Consider the following 22903-nt stretch of genomic DNA (forward strand, 5'->3'; position numbering starts at 1 on the left):
TTGCCCCGGCGCGATTTTTGTTTCCGATCTACCAGTCAAATTTCAGCCCATTTCGACACAGTCGCGAAAAATGACGAAATTGCTTCCGATCAACCTGCCAAATTTAAGTGCATTCCGACACAGTTACGAAAAATGACGAAATTGCCCCGGCGCGGTTTTTGTTTCCGATCTACCTGTCAAATTTTAGCCCATTCCAACACAGTCGCAAAAAATGACGAAATTGCCACTCCGGGCGATTTTTATTCCCGATCAACCTGCCAAATTTAAGCCCATTCAGACACAGTCTCGTAAAATGACGAAATTGCCCCTGGCGTGATTTTTGTTTCCGATCAACCAGTCAAATTTTAGCCCATTTCGACACTGTCGTGAAAAATGACGAAATTACCCCCGGCGCGATTTTTATTTCCGATCAACCTAACAAATTTAAGCCGATTTCGACACAATCGCGAAAAATGACGAAATTTCCCCGGCGCGATTTTTGTTTCCGATATACCAGTCAAATTTTAGCACATTCCGACACTGTCGCGTAAAATGACAAAATTGCCCCCGGCGAGATTTTTATTTCCGATCAACCTGCTAAATATAAGCCCTGTCCGACACAGTCGCGAAAAATGACGAAATTGCCCCGGCGCGGTTTTTGTTTCCGATCTACCTGTCAAATTTTAGCCCATTCCGACACAGTCGCAAAAAATGACGAAATTGCCACTCCGAGCGATTTTTATTTCCGATCAACCTGCCAAATTTAAGCCCATTCCGACACAGTCTCGTAAAATGACGAAATTGCCCCTGGCGTGATTTTTGTTTCCGATCAACCAGTCAAATTTTAGCCCATTTCGACACTATCGTGAAAAATGATGAAATTACCCCCGGCGCGATTTTTATTTCCGATCAACCTAACAAATTTAAGCCGATTTCGACACAATCGCGAAAAATGACGAAATTTCCCCGGCGCGATTTTTGTTTCCGATATACCAGTCAAATTTTAGCACATTCCGACACTGTCGCGTAAAATGACAAAATTGCCCCCGGCGAGATTTTTATTTCCGATCAACCTGCTAAATATAAGCCCTGTCCGACACAGTCGCGAAAAATGACGAAATTGCCCCGGCGCGGTTTTTGTTTCCGATCTACCTGTCAAATTTTAGCCCATTCCGACACAGTCGCAAAAAATGACGAAATTGCCACTCCGAGCGATTTTTATTTCCGATCAACCTGCCAAATTTAAGCCCATTCCGACACAGTCTCGTAAAATGACGAAATTGCCCCTGGCGTGATTTTTGTTTCCGATCAACCAGTCAAATTTTAGCCCATTTCGACACTATCGTGAAAAATGATGAAATTACCCCCGACGCGATTTTTATTTCCGATCAACCTAACAAATTTAAGCCCATTTCGACACAATCGCGAAAAATGACGAAATTTCCCCGGCGCGATTTTTGTTTCCGATCTATCAGTCAAATTTTAGCCCATTTCGACACTGTCGCGTAAAATGACAAAATTGCCCCCGGCGAGATTTTTATTTCCGATCAACCTGCCAAATATAAGCCCAGTCCGACACAGTCGCGAAAAATGACGAAATTCCCCCGGCGCGATTTTTGTTTCCGATCTACCTGTCAAATTTTAGCCCATTCCGACACAGTCGCAAAAAATGACGAAATTGCCCCTGGCGCGATTTTTGTTTCCGATCTACCTGTCAAATTTTAGCCCATTCCGACACAGTCGCAAAAAATGACGAAATTGCCACTCCGGGCGATTTTTATTTCCGATCAACCTGCCAAATTTAAGCCCATTCCGACACAGTCGCGTAAAATGACGAAATTGCCCTTGGCGTGATTTTTGTTTTCGATCAACCAGTAAAATTTTAGCCCATTTCGACACAGTCGTGAAAAAAATGACGAAATTACCCTCGGCACGATTTTTATTTCCGATCAACCTGACAAATTTAAGCCCATTTCGACACAACCGCGAAAAATGACGAAATTTCCCCAGCGCGATTTTTGTTTCCGATCTACCAGTCAAATTTTAGCCCATTCCGACACTGTCGCGTAAAATGACAAAATTGCCCCCGGCGCGATTTTTATTTCCGACCAACCTGCCAAATATAAGCCCAGTCCGACACAGTCGCGAAAAATGACAAAATTGCCCCGGCGCGGTTTTCTTTCCTATCTGCCAGTCTAATTTTAGCCGATTCCGACACAGTCGCAAAAAATGACGAAATTGCCCCCGGCGCGATTTTTATTTCCGATCAACCTGCAAAACTTATGCCCAGTTCGACACAGTCGCGAAAAATGACGAAACTGCCCCCGGCGCGATTTTTGTTTTCGATCAACCTGCCAAATTTAAGCCCATTCAGACACAGTCGCGAAAAATGACGAAATTGCCCGCGACGCGATTTTTGTTTCCGATCAACCTGCCAAATTTAAGCCCATTCCGATACAGTCGAGTAAAATGACTAAATTGCCCCCGTCGCGATTTTTATTTCCGATCCACCTGCCAAATTTAAGCCCATTCCGGCACAGTCGCGAAATATGACGAAATTTCCCTGGCGCGGTTTTTGTTTTCGATCTACCTGTCAAATTTTAGCCCATTCCGACACAGTCGCGAAAAATTACGAAATCTGCCCCGGCGCGATTTTTATTTCCGATCAACCTGCCAAATTTAAGCCCATTCCGTCACAATCGCAAAAAATTATGAAATTGCCCCGGCGCGGTTTTTGTTTATGATCTACCAGTCAAATTTCAGCCCATTTAGACACAGTCGCGAAAAATGACGAAATTGCCCCCGGCGCGATTTTTATTTCCGATCAACCTGCCAAATTTAAGCCCATTCTGCCACAGTTACGAAAAATGATGAAATTGCCCCGGCGCGATTTTTGTTTTCGATCTACCTGTCAAATTTTAGCTCATTCCGACACAATCGCGAAAAATTACGAAATCTCCCACGGCGCGATTTAAATTTCCGATCAACCTGCTAAATTTAAGCCCATTCCGACACAGTTGAGAAAAATGACGAAATTGCCCCGGCGCGGTTTTTGTTTCCGATCTACCTGTCAAATTTTAGCCCACTCCGACACAGCCGCGAAAAATTACGAAATTTCCCCCGGTGCGATTTTTATTTCCGATCAACCTGCTAAATTTAAGCCCATTCCGACACACTTCGTGTAAAATGACGAAATTGCCCACGCGCGGTTTTTGTTTCCGATCTACCAGTCTAATTTTAGCCCATTCCGGCACAGCCGCGAAAAATGACGAAATTTCCCCCGACGCGATTTTTATTTCCGATCAACCTGCTAAATTTAAGCCCATTCCGACACACTTCGTGTAAAATGACGAAATTGCCCACGCGCGGTTTTTGTTTCCGATCTACCAGTCTAATTTTAGCCCATTCCGGCACAGCCGCGAAAAATGACGAAATTTCCCCCGACGCGATTTTTATTTCCGATCAACCTGCTAAATTTAAGCCCATTCCGACACACTTCGTGTAAAATGACGAAATTGCCCACGCGCGGTTTTTGTTTCCGATCTACCAGTCTAATTTTAGCCCATTCCGGCACAGCCGCGAAAAATGACGAAATTTCCCCCGACGCGATTTTTATTTCCGATCAACCTGCTAAATTTAAGCCCATTCCGACACACTTCGTGTAAAATGACGAAATTGCCCACGCGCGGTTTTTGTTTCCGATCTACCAGTCTAATTTTAGCCCATTCCGGCACAGCCGCGAAAAATGACGAAATTTCCCCCGACGCGATTTTTATTTCCGATCAACCTGCTAAATTTAAGCCCATTCCGACACACTTCGTGTAAAATGACGAAATTGCCCACGCGCGGTTTTTGTTTCCGATCTACCAGTCTAATTTTAGCCCATTCCGGCACAGCCGCGAAAAATGACGAAATTTCCCCCGACGCGATTTTTATTTCCGATCAACCTGCTAAATTTAAGCCCATTCCGACACACTTCGTGTAAAATGACGAAATTGCCCACGCGCGGTTTTTGTTTCCGATCTACCAGTCTAATTTTAGCCCATTCCGGCACAGCCGCGAAAAATGACGAAATTTCCCCCGACGCGATTTTTATTTCCGATCAACCTGCTAAATTTAAGCCCATTCCGACACACTTCGTGTAAAATGACGAAATTGCCCACGCGCGGTTTTTGTTTCCGATCTACCAGTCTAATTTTAGCCCATTCCGGCACAGCCGCGAAAAATGACGAAATTTCCCCCGACGCGATTTTTATTTCCGATCAACCTGCTAAATTTAAGCCCATTCCGACACACTTCGTGTAAAATGACGAAATTGCCCACGCGCGGTTTTTGTTTCCGATCTACCAGTCTAATTTTAGCCCATTCCGGCACAGCCGCGAAAAATGACGAAATTTCCCCCGACGCGATTTTTATTTCCGATCAACCTGCTAAATTTAAGCCCATTCCGACACACTTCGTGTAAAATGACGAAATTGCCCACGCGCGGTTTTTGTTTCCGATCTACCAGTCTAATTTTAGCCCATTCCGGCACAGCCGCGAAAAATGACGAAATTTCCCCCGACGCGATTTTTATTTCCGATCAACCTGCTAAATTTAAGCCCATTCCGACACACTTCGTGTAAAATGACGAAATTGCCCACGCGCGGTTTTTGTTTCCGATCTACCAGTCTAATTTTAGCCCATTCCGGCACAGCCGCGAAAAATGACGAAATTTCCCCCGACGCGATTTTTATTTCCGATCAACCTGCTAAATTTAAGCCCATTCCGACACACTTCGTGTAAAATGACGAAATTGCCCACGCGCGGTTTTTGTTTCCGATCTACCAGTCTAATTTTAGCCCATTCCGGCACAGCCGCGAAAAATGACGAAATTTCCCCCGACGCGATTTTTATTTCCGATCAACCTGCTAAATTTAAGCCCATTCCGACACACTTCGTGTAAAATGACGAAATTGCCCACGCGCGGTTTTTGTTTCCGATCTACCAGTCTAATTTTAGCCCATTCCGGCACAGCCGCGAAAAATGACGAAATTTCCCCCGACGCGATTTTTATTTCCGATCAACCTGCTAAATTTAAGCCCATTCCGACACACTTCGTGTAAAATGACGAAATTGCCCACGCGCGGTTTTTGTTTCCGATCTACCAGTCTAATTTTAGCCCATTCCGGCACAGCCGCGAAAAATGACGAAATTTCCCCCGACGCGATTTTTATTTCCGATCAACCTGCTAAATTTAAGCCCATTCCGACACACTTCGTGTAAAATGACGAAATTGCCCACGCGCGGTTTTTGTTTCCGATCTACCAGTCTAATTTTAGCCCATTCCGGCACAGCCGCGAAAAATGACGAAATTTCCCCCGACGCGATTTTTATTTCCGATCAACCTGCTAAATTTAAGCCCATTCCGACACACTTCGTGTAAAATGACGAAATTGCCCACGCGCGGTTTTTGTTTCCGATCTACCAGTCTAATTTTAGCCCATTCCGGCACAGCCGCGAAAAATGACGAAATTTCCCCCGACGCGATTTTTATTTCCGATCAACCTGCTAAATTTAAGCCCATTCCGACACACTTCGTGTAAAATGACGAAATTGCCCACGCGCGGTTTTTGTTTCCGATCTACCAGTCTAATTTTAGCCCATTCCGGCACAGCCGCGAAAAATGACGAAATTTCCCCCGACGCGATTTTTATTTCCGATCAACCTGCTAAATTTAAGCCCATTCCGACACACTTCGTGTAAAATGACGAAATTGCCCACGCGCGGTTTTTGTTTCCGATCTACCAGTCTAATTTTAGCCCATTCCGGCACAGCCGCGAAAAATGACGAAATTTCCCCCGACGCGATTTTTATTTCCGATCAACCTGCTAAATTTAAGCCCATTCCGACACACTTCGTGTAAAATGACGAAATTGCCCACGCGCGGTTTTTGTTTCCGATCTACCAGTCTAATTTTAGCCCATTCCGGCACAGCCGCGAAAAATGACGAAATTTCCCCCGACGCGATTTTTATTTCCGATCAACCTGCTAAATTTAAGCCCATTCCGACACACTTCGTGTAAAATGACGAAATTGCCCACGCGCGGTTTTTGTTTCCGATCTACCAGTCTAATTTTAGCCCATTCCGGCACAGCCGCGAAAAATGACGAAATTTCCCCCGACGCGATTTTTATTTCCGATCAACCTGCTAAATTTAAGCCCATTCCGACACACTTCGTGTAAAATGACGAAATTGCCCACGCGCGGTTTTTGTTTCCGATCTACCAGTCTAATTTTAGCCCATTCCGGCACAGCCGCGAAAAATGACGAAATTTCCCCCGACGCGATTTTTATTTCCGATCAACCTGCTAAATTTAAGCCCATTCCGACACACTTCGTGTAAAATGACGAAATTGCCCACGCGCGGTTTTTGTTTCCGATCTACCAGTCTAATTTTAGCCCATTCCGGCACAGCCGCGAAAAATGACGAAATTTCCCCCGACGCGATTTTTATTTCCGATCAACCTGCTAAATTTAAGCCCATTCCGACACACTTCGTGTAAAATGACGAAATTGCCCACGCGCGGTTTTTGTTTCCGATCTACCAGTCTAATTTTAGCCCATTCCGGCACAGCCGCGAAAAATGACGAAATTTCCCCCGACGCGATTTTTATTTCCGATCAACCTGCTAAATTTAAGCCCATTCCGACACACTTCGTGTAAAATGACGAAATTGCCCACGCGCGGTTTTTGTTTCCGATCTACCAGTCTAATTTTAGCCCATTCCGGCACAGCCGCGAAAAATGACGAAATTTCCCCCGACGCGATTTTTATTTCCGATCAACCTGCTAAATTTAAGCCCATTCCGACACACTTCGTGTAAAATGACGAAATTGCCCACGCGCGGTTTTTGTTTCCGATCTACCAGTCTAATTTTAGCCCATTCCGGCACAGCCGCGAAAAATGACGAAATTTCCCCCGACGCGATTTTTATTTCCGATCAACCTGCTAAATTTAAGCCCATTCCGACACACTTCGTGTAAAATGACGAAATTGCCCACGCGCGGTTTTTGTTTCCGATCTACCAGTCTAATTTTAGCCCATTCCGGCACAGCCGCGAAAAATGACGAAATTTCCCCCGACGCGATTTTTATTTCCGATCAACCTGCTAAATTTAAGCCCATTCCGACACACTTCGTGTAAAATGACGAAATTGCCCCCGGCGTGATTTTTATTTACGATCAACCTGCCAAATTTAAGCCCATTCCGACACAGTTGCAAAAAATGACGAAATTGCCACGGCGCGATTTTTTTTCCGATCGACCAGTCAAATTTTAGCCCATTTCGACACAGTCGCGAAAAATGACGAAATTGGCCCCAGCCCGATTTTTATTTCTGATCAACTTGCCAAATTTAAGCCCATTCCGACACAGTCGCGAAATATGATGAAATTGGCCCGGCGCGATTTTTGTTTCCGATCTACCAGTCAAATTTCAGCCCATTTCGACATAGTCGCGAAAAATGACGAAATTGCCCCGGCGCGACTTTTGTTTCCGATCTACCTGTCAAATTTTAGCCCATTCCGACACAGTCGCGAAAAATGACGAAATTGCCACGGCGCGATTTTTTTTCCGATCAATCAGTCAAATTTTATCCGATTCCGACACCGTCGCGAAAAATGACGAAATTGCCACGGCGCGATTTTTTTTCCGATCAATCAGTCAAATTTTATCCGATTCCGACACCGTCGCGAAAAATGACGAAATTGCCACGGCGCGATTTTTTTTCCGATCAATCAGTCAAATTTTATCCGATTCCGACACCGTCGCGAAAAATGACGAAATTGCCACGGCGCGATTTTTTTTCCGATCAATCAGTCAAATTTTATCCGATTCCGACACCGTCGCGAAAAATGACGAAATTGCCACGGCGCGATTTTTTTTCCGATCGACCCGTCAAATTTTAGCCCATTTCGACACAGTCGTGAAAAATGACGAAATTGCCTCGGGCGCGATTTTTATTTACGATCAACCTGCCAAATTAAAGCCCATTTCGACACAGTCGCAAAAAATGACGAAATTGCCCCGGCGTGATTTTTGTTTCCGTTCAACCAGTCAAATTTTAGCCCATTTCAACACAGTCGTGAAAAATGACGAAATTGCCCCCGGCGCGATTTTTATTTCGAATCAACTTGCCAAATTTAAGCCCATTCCGGCACAGTCGCGAAATATGATGAAATTGCCCCGGCGCGATTTTTGTTTCCGATCTACCATTCAAATTTCAGCCCATTTCGTCACAGTCGCGAAAAATGACGAAATTGCGTCCGGCGTGATTTTTATTTCCGATCAACCCGCCAAATTTAAGCCCATTCCGAAACAGTTGCGAAAAAAGACGAAATTGGCTCGACGCGATTTTTGTTTCCGAACTACTAGTCAAATTTTAGTCCATTCCGACACAGTCACGAAAAATGACGAAATTGCCCCCAGCGCGATTTTTATTTCCGATCAACCTGCCAAATTTAAGCCCATTCCGACACAGTTGCGAAAAATGACGAAATTGCCCCGGCGGGATTTTTGTTTTCGATCTACCTGTCAAATTTTAGCCCATTCCGACACAGTCGCGAAAAATTACGAAATCTCCCCCGGCGTGATTTTTATTTACGATCAACCTGCCAAATTTAAGCCCATTCCGACACAATTGCAAAAAATGACGAAATTGCCCACGGCGCGATTTTTGTTTCTGATCTACCTGTCAAATTTTAGCCCACTCCGACACAGTCGCGAAAAATTACGAAATTTCCCACGGCGCGATTTTTATTTCCGATCAACCTGCCAAATTTAAACCCGTTCCGACACAGTCGCGTAAAATGACAAAATTGCCCCGACGCGATTTTTGTTTTCGATCTACCCGTCAAATTTTAGCCTTTTCCGACACAGCCGCGTAAAATGACGAAATTGCCCCCGGCGCGATTTTTATTTCCGATCAACCTGCCAAATTTAAGCCCAATCCGACACAGTCGCGAAAAATGACGAAATTGCCCCCGGCGCGATTTTTATTTCCGATCAACCTGCCAAATTTAAGCCCAATCCGACACAGTCGCGAAAAATGACGAAATTGCCCCGGCGGGATTTTTGTTTCCGATCTGCCAGTCTAATTTTAGCCCATTCTGACACAGTCGCGAAAAATGATGAAATCGCCCCCGACGCGATCTTTATTTCCGTTCAACCTGCCAAATTTAAGCCCATTCCGATACAGTCGTGTAAAATGACGAAATTGCCCCTGGCGCGATTTTTATTTCAGATCAACCAGTCAAATTTTAGCCCATTACGACACAGTCGCAAAAAATGACGAAATTACCCCCGGCGAGATTTTTATTTCCGATCAACCTGCCAAATTTAAGCCCATTCCGACACAGTCACGAAAAATGACGAAATTACCCCAGGCGCGATTTTTGTTTCCGATCAACCAGTCAAATTTTAGCCCATTTCGACACAGTCGCGAAAAATGACAAAATAGCCCTGGCGCGGTTTTTGTTTTCGATCCAACTGTCAAATTTTAGCCCATTCCGACATAGTCTCGAAAAATTACGAAATCTCCTCCGGCGCGATTTTTATTTCCGATCAACCTGCCAAATTTAAGCCCATTCCGACACACTTCTTCAACCTGACGTAATTAATACGGAAATTAATTATTCGACGGCTTAAACGAAGGAATTTGGCTAAAATCCCGTGAACCTGGGTCTGTGCCCCGAGCCCAATTTCTGCGGCCGTTTCTAATCAACCAGCCAAAATTCGGCCCATTCCTACATTGTTGCGACAAATGACAAAATTGACCCTAGTACGGTTTTGCGTTGTTAATTTTCTGTCCAACACTTCTTCAACCTGACATAATTAATACGAAAATTAATTATTCGGAGGCCTAAACGAAGGAATTTGGCTAAAATCCCGAGATCACGGGTCCGTGCCCTGAGTCCAGTTTCTCAGGCCGTTTCCAATCAACCTGCAAAATTCCGGCCCATTCCAACACCGTCGCGATAAATGAAAAAATTGCCCCTGGTGCGATTTTGCGTTGTTAATTTTCTGTCCAACACTTCTTCATCCTGACAAAATTAATATGAAAATTGATTATTCGGAGGCCTAAACGAAGGAATTTGGCTAAAATGCCATGAACCCAGGTCTGTGCCCGGAGTCCAATTTCTCGTGCCGTTTCCAATCAACTTGCCAAATTTCGGCCCATTCCGACACCGTCGCGACAAATGACAAAATTGCCCTCGGTGCGTTTTTTCTTTGTTTATTTTCTGTCCAACCCTTCTTCAACGTAACATAATTAATAAGGAAATTAATTATTAGGTGGCCTAAATGAAGTAATTTGGCTGAAATCCCGAGTCTCCGCACCGAGTCCAAGTTCTCGGGCCGTTTTCAATCAACCTACCAAATTTCTGCCCATTTTGACACCGTAGCGACAAATGACTAAATTGTCCCTGCTGCGGTTTTGCGTTGTAAATTTTCTCTCCAACATTTCTTAAACCTGACATAATTAATACAAAAATCAATTATTCGGAGGCCTAAACGAAGGGATTTGGCTAAATCCCGTGATCCCGGGTCTGTGCCCCGAGTCTAATTTCTCGGGCCGTTTCTAATCAACCTGGCAAATCTCGGCCCATTCCGACACCGTCGCGACAAATTAAAAAATTACCCCTGGTGGATTTTTCTTTGTTATACTTCTGTCCAATATTTCTTCAACCTGACATAATTAATAAGGAAATTAATTATTCGGAGACCTAAACGAAGGAATTTGGCTAAAATCCCGTGATCTCGGGTCTGTGCCCCGAGTCCAATTTCTCGAGCCGTTTCCAATCGACCTGCCAAATTTCAGTCCATTCCATCACCGTCGCGATATATTAAAAAATTACCCTTGGTGCGATTTTTCTTTGTTAATTTTCTGTCCAACACTTCTTCAACCTGACATAATTAATAAGGAAATTAATTTTTCGGAGGCCTAAACGAAGGAATTTGGCTAAAATCCTGTGATCCTGAGTCTGTGCCACGAGTCTGATTTCTCGGGCTATTTCCAATCAACCTACCAAATTTCGGCCCATTCCGATGCCGTCGTGGTAAATGACAAAATTGCCCCTAGTGTGGTTTTGCGTTGTTAATTTTTTGTCCAACACTTCTTCATCCTGACAAAATTAATTATTCAGAGGCCTAAACGAAGGAATTTGGCTAAAATCCCGAGATCTTGAGTCTGTGCCCCGAGTCCAATTTCTCAGGCCGTTTCAAATCAACCTGCCGAATTTCGGCCCATTCCGACACCGTCCCGTCAAATGACAAAATTGCCCCTGGTGCGCTTTTGCGTTGTTAATTTTCTGTCCAACACTTCTTTATCCTGACAAAATTAATATGAAAACTAATTATTCGAAGGCCTAAACGAAGGAATTTGTCTAAAATCCAAAGATCCCGAGTCTGTGCCCGGAGTCCAATTTCTCGGGCCGTTTCCAATCAACTTGCCAAATCTCGACCCATTCCGACACCGTCGCAACAAATTACAAAATTGCCCCGCGCTTGGTTTTTCTTTGTTAATTTTCTATCCAACAGTTTTTCAACCTGACATAATTAATACAGAAATTAATTATTCGGAGGCCTAAATGAAGGAATTCCTCTAAAATCCCATGATCTTGGGTCCATGCCTCGAGTCCAATTTCTCGGGCCGTTTCCAATCAACCTGCCAAATTTCGGCTCATTCCGACAACGTCGCGGCAAATGACAAAATAGCCTTTGGTGCGGTTATGCGTTGTTAATTTTCTGTGCAACATTTCTTCATCCTGACAAAATTAAAACGGAAATTAATTATAAGGAGGCCTAAACGATGGAATTTGGCTAAAATCTCGTGATCCCGGATTTGTGCCCCGTGTCCAATTTCTCTGGTCGTTTCCAATGAACCTGCCAAATTTCGGCCCATTTCGACACCGTCGCGACAAATTAAAAAATTTCCCCTGGTGCGGTTTTGCTTTGTTAATTTGCAGTCCAACACTTCTTCAACCTGACATAAATAATATGGAAATTAATTATTCGGAGGCCTAAACGAAGGAATTTCGCTAAAATCCCGTGATCTCGGGTCTGTGCCCCTAGTCCAATTTCTTGGGCCGTTTCCAATCAACTTGCCAAATTTCAGCCCATTTCGACAACGTCGCGGTATATGACAAAATTACCCCTAGTGTGATTTTGCGTTGTTAATTTTCTGTCCAACACTTCTTCATCCTGACAAAATTAATACGGACATTAATTATTCAGAGGACTAAACGGAGGAATCTGGCTAAAATCCTATGATCCCGAGTCTGTGCCCCAAGTCCAATTTCTAGGGCTTTTTCTAATCAACCTGTTGAATTTCGGCCCATTCTGACACCATCGCGGTAAATGACAAAATAGCCCCTGGTGCGATTTTACGTTATTAATTCTCTGTCCAACACTTCTTCAACCTGCCATATTTAAAATGAAAATTAATTATTTGGAGGCCTAAATGAAGAAATTTGTCTAAATCTCGTGATCATGGGTCTGTGCCCCGAGTCCAATTTCTCGGGCCGTTCCCAATCAACCTGAAAAATTTCGGCCCATTTCGACACCGTCGCGACAAATTACAAAATTGCCCCTGGTACGGCTTTGCTTTGTTAATTTTCTGTCCAACACTTCTTCAACCTGACATAATTAATATGGGAATTAATTATTCGGAGGCCTAAACGAAGGAATTTCGCTAAAATCCCGTGATCCCGGGTCTGTGCCCCGAGTCGAATTTCTCGGGCCGTTTCAAATCAACCTGCCAAATTTCAGCCCATTCCGACACCATAGTGTCAAATTACAAAATCGCCCCTGGTGCGCTTTTACGTTGTTTATTTTCTGTCCGACACTTCTTCATCCTGACAAAATTAATGTGAAAATTAATTATTCGGGGGCCTAAACAAAGAAATTTGTCAAAAATCCCTAGATCCCGGGTCTGTGCCCCGAGTCCAATTTCTAGGGCCGTTTCCAATCAACCAGCCAAATTTTGGCCCATTTCGACACCGGATCACGATCGACTTTTTGTCTAAGATCAAAATTGATAATTTTCCAATCCAAATATTTCCTATCGGGAGTTTTTTCCATATATAGAATATTGCCCTTTCCTAGATAATTATTGATAGGGATATTCCTCAGCATATCAAAAAAAGTTTCTTTATATGTGTTGTAATTATAAGAAATCTCTTGATTCTTATTTCCTTCAAACGGCGATCTAGAAATAAATGAGTCCTTTTTATTTTCAGAATTAATAGATTTATATGATAAAAGATCATATTTATAGTATTTTTGAAAATTATCTTTTTGATTCAATAATGAATAGACTTCCAAAATATTTTCTTTTTTGGAAACAATTAATTGGTCTTTTTCATATAAATTCCATGGTCGGCAGCTCAGAGTGACGAAGACATCGTTCATGCGCCCCACTCGGGGCTCACTCTCTTCCCTGTTAGTTCTCTGTTTTGTGACAAATTACAAAATCGCCCCTGGTACGGTTTTGCGTTGTTAATTTTCTGTCCAACACTTCTTCATCCTGAGAAAATTAATACGAAAATTAATTATTCGCAGGCCTAAATGAAGGAATTTAGCTAAAATCCCGTGATTTCGGGTCCGTACCAGTCCAATTTCACGGGTCATTTCCAATGAACCTACCAAATTTAGGCCCATTCTGACATCGTCGCGACAATTGACAAAATTGCCCCTGGTGCGATTTTATGTTCTTAATTTTCTGTCCAACACTTCTTCATCCTGACAAAATTAATACGGAAATTAATTATTTGGAGGCCTAAACGAAGGAATTTGCTAAAATCTCGTGATCCCGGGTCTGTGCCCCAAGTCCAATTTCTCGGGCCCAATCAACCTGCCATATTTCGGCCCATTCTGACACCGTCGCGGTAAATGACAAAATTGCCCCTGTTGCGATTTTGCGTTGTTAATTTTCTGTCCAACACTTCTTCATCCCAACAAAATTAATACGAAAATTAATTATTTGGAGGCCTAAACAAAGGAATTTAACTAAAATCCCATGATCTCGAGTCTGTGCCCCAAGTCCAATTTCACGGGCCGTTTCCAATCAATTTGTCGAATTTCGGCCCATTCCGACACTGTCTCGGTAAATGACAAAATTGCCCCTGGTGCAGTTTTGCGTTGTTAATTTTCTGCCCAACACTTCTTCATCGTGACAAAATTAATACAAAATTAATTATTCGGAGGCCTAAACGAAGGAATTTGGCTAAAATCCCTAGATCCTGGGGTCTATGCCCCGAGTCCAATTTTATGGGCTGTTTCCAATCAACCTGCCGAATTTCGGGCCATTCTGACACCGTCGCTTCAAATAACAAAATTGCCCTTGGTGCGCTTTTGTGTTGTTAATTTTCTATCCAACACTTCATCCTGACAAAATTAATATGAAAATTAATTATTCGGGAGCCTAAACGAAAGAATTTGTCAAAAATCCCTAGATCCCGGTCTATGCCCCGAGTCCAATTTCTCGGGCCGTTTCCAATCAACCCGCCAAATTTCGGCCCATTCCGACACCGTCCGAGAAATGACAAAATTGCCCCTGGTGCGATTTTGCGTTGTTAATTTCCTGTCCAACACTTCTTCATCCTAACAAAATTAATACGAAAAATAATTATTCACAGGCCTAAACAAAGGAATTTGGCTAAAATCCCGAGATCCCGGGTCTGTGCCCCGAGTCCAATTTCTCGGGCCGTTTTCAATCAACCTGCTAAATTTCGGCCCATTTCGACACCGCCGCGACAAATTACAAAATTACCCCCTGGTGCAGTTTTGCTTTGATAATTTTCTGTCCAACACTTCTACAACCTGACATAATTAATATGGAAATTAATTATTCGGAAGCCTAACCAAATGAAATTCGCTAAAATCCCGTGATCCCGGATCTGTGCCGCAAGTCCAATTTCTCGGGCCATTCCGACACCATCGCGGTAAATGACAAAATTGCCCCTGGTGCGATTTTGCGTTGTTATTTTTCTGTACAGCACTTTCTCATCCCGACAAAATTAATACGGAAATTAATTATTTGGAGGCCTAAACGAAGGAATTTGGCTAAAATCCCATGACCCGGGTTTGTGCCCCAAGTCCAATTTCTCGGACCGTTTCCTATCAACCTGCCGAATTTCGGTCCATTCCGACACCGCCTCGGTAAATGGAAAAATTGCCCCTGGTGTGATGTTGCGTTGTTAATTTTCTGTCCAACACTTCTTCATCCTAACAAATTAATATAAAAATTAATTATTCGGAGGCCTAAACGAAGTAATTTGGTTAAAATCCCGAGATTCGAGGTTTGTGCCCCGAGTCCAATTTTTCGGGCCGTTTCCAATCATCCAGCCGAATTTCAGCCCATTCCGACACCGTCGCGTCAAATAACAAAATTGCCCCTGGTGTGCTTTTGCGTTGTTAATTTATAGTCCAACACTCTTCATCCTAACAAAATTAATATGAAAATTAATTATTCGGGGGTCTAAACGAAAGAATTTGTAAAAAATCCCTAGATCCTGGGTCTGTGCCCCGAGTCCAATTTCTCGGGCCGTTTCCAATCAACCTGCCAAATTTCGGCCCATTCCGACACCATCCAACAAATGACAAAATTGCCCCTGGTACGATTTTGCGTTGTTAATTTTCTATCCAATACTTCTTCATCCTGACAAAATTAATACGAAAAATAATTATTCACAGGCCTAAACAAAGGAATTTGGCTAAAATCTCGAGATCCTAAGTCTGTGCCCTGAGTCCAATTTCTCGGGCTGTTTTCAATCAACCTGCCAAATTTCGGCCCATTTCGACACCGCCGCAACAAATTACAAAATTACTCCTGGTGCGGTTTTGTGTTGTTAATTTTCTGTCTAACACTTCTTCATCTTGACAAAATTAATATAAAAATTAATTATTCGGAGGCCTAAACGAAGGAATTTGGTGAAAATCCCGAGATCTCGAGGTCTGTGCCCCGAGTCTAATTTTTCGAGTCGTTTCCAATCATCCAGCTGAATTTCAGCCCATTCCGACACCGTCGTGTCAAATAACAAAATTGCCCCTGGTTCACTTTTACGTTGTTAATTTCCTGTCCAACACATCTTCATCCTGACAAAATTAATATGAAAATTAATTATTCGGGGGGCCTAAACGATGGAATCTGGCAAAAATCCCTAGATCCCGGGTCTGTGGCCCAAGTCCAATTTCTCGGGCCATTTCCAATCAACCTGCCAAATTTCGGCCGATTTCGACACCATCTCGACAAATTACAAAATTGCCACTGGTGCGGTTTTGCTTTGTTAATTTTCTATCCAACACTTCTACAACCTGACATAATTAATACGAAAATTAATAATTTGAAGGCCCAAACGAAGGAATTTGGCCAAAATCCCGTGATCCCGGGTTTGTGCCCCAAGTCCAATTTCTCGGGCCGTTTCCTATCAACCTGTCAAATTTCGGCCCATTCCGACACCGTCTCGATAAATGACAAAATTGCCCCTGGTGCGGTTTTGTGTTGTTAATTTACTGTCCAACACTTCTTCAACCTGACAAAATTAACACCGAAATTAATTATTCGGAGGCCTAAACGAAGGAATTTGGCTAAAATCCCGAGATCCCGAGGTCTGTGCCCCGAGTCAAATTTTCGGGCCAATTCCAATCAACCCATCGAATTTCGGCTCATTCCGAGACCGTCGTGTCAAATAACAAAATTGTCCCTGGTGCGCTTTTGCGTTGTTAATTTTCTTTCCAACACTTTTCATCCTGACAAAATTAATATGAAAATTAATTATTCGAGGGCCTAAACGACGAAATTTGGTAAAAATCCCTAGATCCCTGGTTTGTGCCCCGGGTCCAATTTCTTGGGCCGTTTCCAATCAACCTGCCAAATTTCAACCCATTCCGACACAGTCGCAACAAATTACAAAATTGCCCCTGGTGCGGTTTTGCGTTGTTAATTTTCTATCCAACACTTCTTCATCCTAACAAAATTAATAAGGAGATTAACTATTAGCAGGCCTAAACGAAGGAATTTGGCTAAAATCCTGTGATCCCAGGTTTGTGCCCCGAGTCCAATTTCTCGGGCCGATTCCAATCAACCTTCCAAATTTCGGCCCATTCCGATACCATCGCGACAAATGACAAAATTGGCCCTGGTGCAGTTTCGTGTTGTTAATTTTCTATCCAACACTTCTTCATCCTGACAAAATTAATACGGAAATTAATTTTCGGATTCCTAAACGAAGGAATTTGGCTAAAATCCCGTGATTTCGGGTCTGTGCCCCGAATCCAATTTCTCGAGCAGTTTCGAAACAACCTGCCAAATACAGCCAATTCTGACATAGTCCGGCAAACGACAAAATTGCCCCTGTACGGTTTTGCGTTGTTAATTTTCTGTCCAACACTTCTTCATCCTAACAAAATTAATACGGAAATTAGTTATTCGCAGGCCTAAACGAAGGAATTTGGCTAAATTCCCTTGATCTCGGCTCCTTGCCACGAGTCCAATTTTAGGGTCGGTTCTAAGCAACCTGCCAAATTTTGGCCCATTCCGACACTATCGCGACAAATGACAAAATTGCCCCTGGTGCGATTTTGCGTTGTTAATTTTCTGTCCAACACTTCTTCATCCTGACAAAATTAATAAGGAGATTAACTATTAGCAGGCCTAAACGAAGGAATTTGGCTAAAATCCTGTGATCCCGGGTCCGTGCCCCGAGTCCAATTTCTCGGGCCGATTCCAATCAACCTTCCAAATTTCGGCCCATTCCGATACCGTTGCGACAAATGACATAATTGCCCCTGGTGCGGTTTCGCATTGTTAATTTTTTGTCCAACACTTCTTCATCCTGACAAAATTAATACGGAAATTAATTATTCTGAGGCTTAAACGAAGGAATTTGGCTAAAATCTCATGATCTCGGGTCTATGCCCCGAGTCCAATTTCTCGGGCCGTTTCGAAACAATCTGCCAAATTTCAGCCAATTCTGACACCGTCCGACAAATGACAAAATTGCCCTTGTGCGGTTTTACGTTGTTAATTTTCTGTCCAACACTTCTTGTTCCTAACAAAATTAATACGAAAATTAATTATTCGCCGGCCTAGACGAAGGAATTTGGCTAAATTCCCGTGATCCTGGGTCTGTGTCCCGAGTCCAATTTCTCGGGCCGTTTCCAATCAGCCTGCCAAATTTCGGCCCATTTCGACACCGTTGCGACAAATAACAAAATTGCCCCTTGTGTGGTTTTGGTTTGTTAATTTTTTGTCCAACACTTCTTCAACCTGACGTAATTAATACGAAAATTAATTATTCGGAGGCCTAATCGAAGGAATTTGGCTAAATCCCGTGATCTCGGGTCTGTGCCCCGAGTCCAATTTCTAGGGCCGTTTCGAAACAACCTGCTAAATTTCAACCAATTTTGACACCGTCCGACAAATGACAAAATTGCCCCTATGCGGTTTTGCGTTGTTAATTTTCTGTCCAACACTTCTTCATCCTAACAAAATTAATACGGAAATTAGTTATTCGCAGGCCTAAACGAAGGAATTTGGCTAAATTCCCATGATCCCGGGTCTGTGTCCCGAGTCCAATTTCTCGGCCCGTTTCCAATCAACCTACCAAATTTCAGCCCATTCCGACACCGTTGCGACAAATAACAAAATTGCCCCTGGGGCGGTTTTGGTTTGTTAATTTTTTGTCCAACACTTCTTCAACCTGATGTAATCAATATGGAAATTAATTATTCGGAGGCCTAATCGAAGGAATTTGGCTAAATCCCGTGATCTCGGGTCTGTGCCCCGAGTCCAATTTCACGGGCCATTTCCAATCAACCTACCAAATTTCGTCCCATTCTGACACTGTCGCTACAAATTTAAAAATTACCCTTGGTGCGATTTTTCTTTGTTAATTTTCTGACCAACACTTCTTCAACCTGACATAATTAATAGGAAAATTAATTATTCAGGGGCCTAAACGAAGTAATTTGGCTAAAATCCTGTGATCCCGGGTCTATGCCCCGAGTCTAATTTCTCGTGCCGTTTCCAATCAACTTACCAATTTTCGGACCATTCCGACACCGTCGCGACAAATTAAAAAATTTCCCCAGGTGCGATTATTCTTTGTTAATTTTCTGTCCAACACTTCTTCAACCTAACATAATTAATAAGGAAATTAATTATTCGGAGGTCTAAACGAAGGAATTTGGCTAAAATCCCGTGATCTCGGGTCTGTGCCTCGAGTCCAATTTCTCGTGTCGTTTCCAATCAACCTGCCAATTTTCGGACCATTCCGGTACCGTCGCGACAAATTAAAAAATTACCCCTGGTGCGATTTTTCTTTGTTAATTTTCTATCCAATACTTCTTCAACCTAACATAATTAATAAGAAAATTAATTATTCGGAAGTCTAAATGAAGGAATTTGGCTAAAATCCCGTGATCCCCGGTCTGTGCCTCGACTCAATTTCTCGAGCCGTTTCCAATCAATCTGCCAATGTTCGACCCATTTCGACACCATCGTGACAAATGATAAAATTGCCCCGGTACGATTTTGCGTTGTTAATTTTCGGTCCAACACGTCTTCTTCCTGACAAAATTAATTCGGAAATTAATTATTCGGGGGCCTAAACAAGGAATTTGGCTAAAATCCCGTGATCCCAAATTTGTGCCTCGTGTCTATTTTCTCGAGCCATTTCCAATCAACTTGCCAAATTTCGGCCCATTCCGACATTGTCGCGACAAATGACAAAATTGCCCTTGTTGCGATTTTGCGTTGTTAATTTTCTGTCCAAGACTTCTTCCTCCTGACGAAATTAAAACGAAAATTAATTATTCGGAGGGCTAAATGAGGGAATTTAGCTAAAATCCCGTGATCTCGAGTCTATGCCTCGAGTCCAATTTCTCGGGCTGTTTCCAATCAACCTTCCAAATTTCGGCCCATTCCGACACCATCGCGACAAATTACAAAATTGCCCCTGGTGCGGTTTTGCTTTGTTAATTTTCTGTCCAACCCTTCTTCAACCTGAGATAATTAATACGGAAATTAATTATTCGGAGGCCTAAACGAAGGAATTTGGCTAAAATCCCGTGATCCCAGGTTTGTGCCCCGAGTCCAATTTCTCGGGCCGTTTCCAATCAACTTGCCAAATTTTAGCCCATTCCGACACCGTCGCAGTAAATGAAAAAATTTCCCCTAGTATGGTTTTGCGTTGTTAATTTTCTGTCCAACACTTCTTTATCCTGACAAAATTAATATGAAAAATAATTATTCGGAGGCCTAAACAAAGGAATTTGGCTAAAGTCCTGTGATCCTGGATTTTTGCCCCGGGTCCAATTTCTCGGGCCCTTTCCAATCAACCTGCCAAATTTCGGCCCATTTCAACACTGTCGCCAAAAATTACAAAATTGCCCCTGGTGCGATTTTGCTTTGTTAATTTTCTGTCCAACACTTCTTCAACCTGACGTAATTAATACGAAAATTAATTATTCGGAGGCCTAAATGAAGGAATTTGGCTAAAATCCCATGATCCTGGGTCCGTGCCACAAGTCCAATTTCTCGGGCCTTTTCCAATCAACCTGCCAAATTTTGACCCGTTCCGACACCGTTGCGACCAATGACAAAATTGACCTTGGTACAGTTTTGCGTTGCTACATTTCTGTCCAACACTTCTTCAACCTGACATAGTTAATACGAAAATTAATTATTCGGAGGCTTAAACAAAAGAATTTGGCAAAATCCCGTGATCCCGGGTCTGTGCCATGAGTCCAATTTCTTGGGCCGTTACCAATCAAGTTGTCAAATTTCAGCCCATTCTGACACCGTCGCGACAAATGACAAATTGCCCCTGGTGAGGTTTTACGTTGTTAATTTTCTGTCCAACACTTCTTCATCCTGACAAAATTAATACGAAAATAAATTGTTCGGAGGCCTAAACGAAGGAATTTGGCTAAAATCCCGCGATCTTGGGTCTATGCCCCGAGTCCAATTTCTCGGGCCGTTTCCAATCAACCTGCCAAATTTCGGCCCATTCCGACACCGTCGCGACAAATGATAAAATTGCCCCTAGTGCGGTACTGTGCTGTTAATTTTCTGTCCAACACTTCTTCAACCTAACATAATTAATATGGAAATTAATTATTCAGAGGCCTAAACGAAGGAATTTCGCTAAAATCTCATGATCACAGGTCTGTGCCCTAAGTCCAATTTCTCGGGCCGTTTCCAACCAACTTGCCAAATTTCAGCCTTTCTGACACCTTTACGGTAAATGACAAAATTGCCCCTGGTGCGGTTTTGTGTTGTTAATTTTCTGTTCAACACTTCTTCATTCTGACAAAACTAATACGGAAATTAATTATTCGGAGGCCTAAACGAAGGAATTTAGCTAAAATCCTGTGATCCCCGGTCTGTGCCTCGAGTCCAATTTCTCGAGCCGTTTCCAATCAACATGCCAAATTTCGGCCAATTTCGACACCGTCCGACAAATGACAAAAATTGCCCCTGTGCGGTTTTGCGTTGTTGATTTTCTGTCCAACTCTTTTTCATCCGGACAAAATTAATACGAAAGTTAATTATTCACAGGCCTAAATGAAGGAATTTGGTTAAATTCCCGTGATCCCGGGTCCCTGCCCCGAGTCCAATTTTTGTGCCGCTTCCAATCAACCTACCAAATTTCGGCCCATTCCGACACCGTCGCGACAAATGACAAAATTGCCCGTGGTGCAGTTTTGCGTTGTTAATTTTCTTTCCAACACTTCTTCGTCCTAACAAAATTTGTACGAAAATTAATTATTCGGAGGCCTAAATGAAGGAATTTGGCTAAATCCCATGATCTCGGGTCTGTGCCACGAGTCTAATTTCTCGGGCCGTTTCCAATCAAGTTGCTAAATTTCAGTTCATTCCGGCACCGTCGCGACAAATGACAAAATTGCCCCTGGTGCGGTTTTTCTTTGTTAATTTTCTGTCCAACACTACTTCAACTTGACGTAATTAATACGAAAATTAATTATTCGGAGGCCTAAATGAAGTAATTTGGCTAAAATCCCGTGATCCTGGGTCTATGCCCCAGTCCAATTTCTCGGGCCATTTCCAATCAACCTGCCAAATTTCGGCCCATTCCGACACTGCGTGACAAGTGACAAAATTGACCCTGGTACGATTTTGCGTTGTTAATTTTCTGTCCAACACTTCTTCAACCTGACATAATTAATACGAAAATTGATTATTTTGAGGCATAAACGAAGTACTTTGGCTAAAATCCCATGATCCCGGGTCTGTGCCCCGAGTCCAATTTCTCGGGCCGTTTCCAATCAAACTGCCAAATTTTGGCCCATTCCGGCACCGTCCAACAAATGACGAAATTGCCCTTGATGCGGTATTGTGCTGTTAATTTTTTATCCAACACTTCTTCATCTTGACAAAATTAATACGAAAATTAATTATTCAAAGGCCTAAACGAAGGAATTTGGCTAAAATCTCGAGATCCTGGGTCTGTGCCCGTGTCCAATTCCTCGGGCCTTTCCCAATCAGCTTGCCAAATTTTAGCCCATTTCGGCACGATCGCGACAAATTACAAACTTGCCCCTGGTGCGATTTTGCCTTGTTAATTTTCTGTCCAACACTTCTTCAACCTGACATAATTAGTATGGAAATTTATTATTCGAAAGCCGAAACGATGGAATTTCGCTAAAATCCCGTGATCCCAGGTCGATGCACCATGTCCAATTTCTCGGGCCGTTTCCAATCAACCAGCCGAATTTTGGCCCATTCCGACACCGTCGTAGTAAATGAGAAAATTGCCCTTGGTGCAGTTTTGCGTTGTTAATTTTCTGTCCAACACTTCTTCGTCCTGACAAAATTAATACGGAAATTAATTATTCGGAGGCCTAAACGAAGGAATTTGGCT

The sequence above is a fragment of the Olea europaea genome, unplaced genomic scaffold (genome assembly GCF_002742605.1).
Source record: "Olea europaea var. sylvestris unplaced genomic scaffold, O_europaea_v1 scaffold196, whole genome shotgun sequence".
Lineage (NCBI taxonomy): Eukaryota > Viridiplantae > Streptophyta > Magnoliopsida > Lamiales > Oleaceae > Olea > Olea europaea.